Raw genomic sequence first — 3,832 nt, 5'->3', positions numbered from 1 at the left:
AAATGCGTGCAATGTTGGCCAATTTATGGGCAGTAACTACCAATTTTAGCAAACAAATACATTTTTGTTTCGCAATTGCAGATAAAACTCGTTATCGAATTGATCCTGTACCAAAGCATAGCTTTCTTTAATATGCTTATCAAAGCACTTTGTCTATTGCTGCTTAACAACCGCAGTTGCCTAATTGATTGAAAATGCGGATGAAGCACACTCCTTTGCAATATGCTGCTACATATAACATTTTGGTTGGATTTTGCAATAACAGTCGTTTATCGTCCTGAGGTAGATGTGATGGACTAAAATCACCGTGACTTACATCGTTTGGTAGATTTTCACCGCCATGGGAAATACAACTCTACCGATAATTCTGAGGAAGTACTGCCATGGTGAGGATGTAATTCCAGCTCTGAAAACAACTCAATATGAACTGTTGGAGGAGGTTGCGTGTGTGCCTACACATGAAACGTGTTAATCCGTCCGTGAGTTGGATGACTAACCTCGACTATGCGTCATTTCCCAGTTTTACTGGTGTGAGGTGGCAGCAATTTATTATTTGCGCTAAAATGAAGTAACGGCCTAGTCATTTTGTCATTGCACTTACCTCAATGAAGGACGAATTTAAGTGTGGTCCAAGAAGTTTGAGCATGAAAGAATGCTTGGTTCATGCAAAGAAGTAAAAAAACTCTCCGATTTGGTGGAATTGCAGTCACGACTGGAAATTTTTCATGTGATATCGGTATCGCATGAATATCCACCGCGTCTGTGCTATAAGTGTAAGCGCTTAAGTTGTAGTACCGCCAGTAGAGTTGTGCGAGAATATTCAACTACATTTCCAGTTGGTACAAGCGTATTTGATGCAAGCAGTGCAAGTTATCTGAGGACTACGATACGGTTAAAAAGGCACTTATTTTCCACTGTAAGAGCACGTGATATCACAACAACGAATAAAAATGAATGCCTAAGGCACCGTTACGACTTAAGACATTAACGAAACAGATATGATACTGCAGCCGGTGTGCAAATGCATTTCCTTCTATTCTGATGATATGATCAGCCAGCCACATTTAGGTTATAAAACCGGTTGCCAACACTTCAAGCAAAATAAGTAATCCGTGACCACGAGAGAAGAAGAAGAAGAAGAAATTAAGCTACAACGCAGGCGAGTTCATGTGATTCCTGTTGCCATGGCTTATTGCCCATGAATACCTGCTGACGCATTACACGGATGTCAACTAACTGCGCAACGGTAAAGCTGCATCCATCTTTTAGACAGCTTTGACTTTCGAAATGCCCAGGGTTTTATAGCAGTCTCGCGAGCATTTCTCATCGCAGATCGACTTTTCAAATGCATGCTCAAACATTGCATTGCAGTTCCTTGCAATCAAATTTTGTATAATCAGGAAGAAGGAAATTTACGCAAATGATGTCCCTTGCACGGCTACCTGCAGTTGGCAGGGCTTATAGGCATAAATGGCAATCTGCTTCTTTTGGACCACAATGTTACTTAAGAAGTGGTGATTCTTATGCACTGGCATGAGAATTATTATTAAATTATGGCATCGCTGCATCTGGCATTGATTCAATGAAGTATTTCAGAGTGGATCAGCCCTATCAATCAAAGTAAGAACTAGATGAAATGGTATAGACGTGAACGAAACGCCTTGACACTAAAGGAGGGAATAGTATCACAAGGACATAGCGACTAGTGTCAAGTAGTCAGTTTCCAACTCTGTTTATTCGAGCGAAAAGTATTTGCAATCATTGTGGACTTACTACATGCATGTGTAACACTCATAAAATGCCAGAATATCGTTTCGAAATTTGTTATTAATGGAGCACTATAAACGCACACCTTTCTCACACAGTGCATTGTGGATTCTCTAATTGCAACAAGGATATTTTTCGTGCAGCAGAAAGTTTTGCATTTCTCAGTGTTATTTTCCCAACACAAAAGATGTCCATCAACGGTGCTACTATGAGTTGCCTACGGGTTTGCACAACACGTGAACAGAGTCACAGTTAATGGTTTGGCATTGGGAAAGTCGCGAAAACTGCACCAAAGGATCATGTGGTAAGCATCACGTTCCCCTCCAGTCTACTCAGTTTGCTGATTCTCCGACACAACATGATGAAGCAGTGCTTGGCACAAGAATCGCCTGAGCTTAACTGTTAACACTTGAGGGAAGTTTTTAACAATAACATTCCAGTTTTAACATTGCACAATAATTTGTATCATTTGCTACGTGCCACTGGCTGCAGCACTAGCAGTTGTCTTCAAAGCTGATGATTATCCGTTCGTACTTTTGCTTCTTGTGACATGTAATGCAAGTTCTCCTTGTTTATCACCGGCTGTAGCTTAACGGTTCTTTTCATCTCCGTCACCTACACTCGAGAGCAGAAATTCAGACTCGTTACTTCACAAAAGTTGCAGCATGACTGGTTACCATTGTGATCAAAGTTTCCGCGACCATTACACCAGCGACTTTCATTACCGTTGTTGGCAGCACACTTTTAATCAGTCGATTGATTTACTTGTTGACAAGTCAGGCGAGACTTGCCAAGAGCACTAATTCTGTCATGTTCTAGAATGCTCGAGTACAAGAACTTGCAGAATATTCGAGAAATGCATTGTGAAAGGGCTATTTTTGGAACTGCAGCCATCTTTAGCACTTACAGTCTTGGAAAGATTAGTAGGTGTGTGAGCAGCCTCTGTGAAATACGATTATCCTCTCTGGCATCTCGTAATGACCGAGGATCAGACTCAACATCGGTGCCATAGTTGTTCAGTCTTACAAGGCATAACTTTAAACACTTCGCAATAATATTACTAACATTACATAACGTCTTGTTGCAATCGCTTCTTTTGTACAAAAGAGCATCCCTACAATGCATTTACGTATGAATTAAATCCACAAGTATTTCTGACGAGTCCAAATTATAGCCAGCACATGGGGTCACCAATGCCACATTTTATTCATATTTTATTTTATTGTTAAAACAAAGTAGTTTGTCGAAAAAATTATTGGTCACCCATCGCAATTTCCCTAAAATGCGGGAATCTGAAGTGTAAAATGGCATAGGTAAAGCAAGTTTTGAGATCAAAATCCCCTCATCTCTTTATCTGAAATGCAGCTTGCTCAAATTCAACTTCAACAGCATCCACTTCTGCGAAGGCTAAAGCAGGATAAACACACAAGAATTTTAGAGTTGAGGAAAGTGTGCGCCGTTGCCGATCAAGATGGCAGAAACCAGAGGGTGAATGGTGAGCAAACCGGAGTAGAAGCACACAGGTTAATCCACTGCTACTAATGGAGTTGAAAGTAATTGTCTAAATATTGAAATTGCAAATGATTTATGAGCAGTTGTAGTGGTTAAGATGGCATTTTGCACTCATATGCTTACTTCTACAAGAAACCCAATGAAAGTTGAATGTTGCATACCCTTTTGCAGCACAATTGGCACCTTTGCAGTCGGCTTGACTTCAGATGTTTAAAAAATGTCTAACTTTGTACCTCACAATGCACTGTAACATGTCGTTAAATACATTTGTTAGAACCTGTTCCTGCAGGGTTATTACTACCTTGGCTGATGTAAATGCCAAGCCAGTGGTGGATGTTCTGCAATGAGTTTTGAGCATTGACGGAAAAGGTGTATATAGAAATACGATATGGTTTTTATGAGTGGTGGAAATTTTTCCTGACTTGGGACTGTTGAAACTAACCTGCCTAGTTGCTAGCTACAATTGTATTAAAACATACGTTTATGCAATACATACCTCTTTGTTTTGACCAACATCTTTGACTCTCATAATAGGACCGATTTTCATGCACTT

This window comes from Echinococcus granulosus (assembly GCF_000524195.1).
Source record: "Echinococcus granulosus chromosome Unknown EG_S00111, whole genome shotgun sequence".
NCBI lineage: Eukaryota > Metazoa > Platyhelminthes > Cestoda > Cyclophyllidea > Taeniidae > Echinococcus > Echinococcus granulosus.
This window is presented reverse-complemented; position numbering follows the sequence as displayed.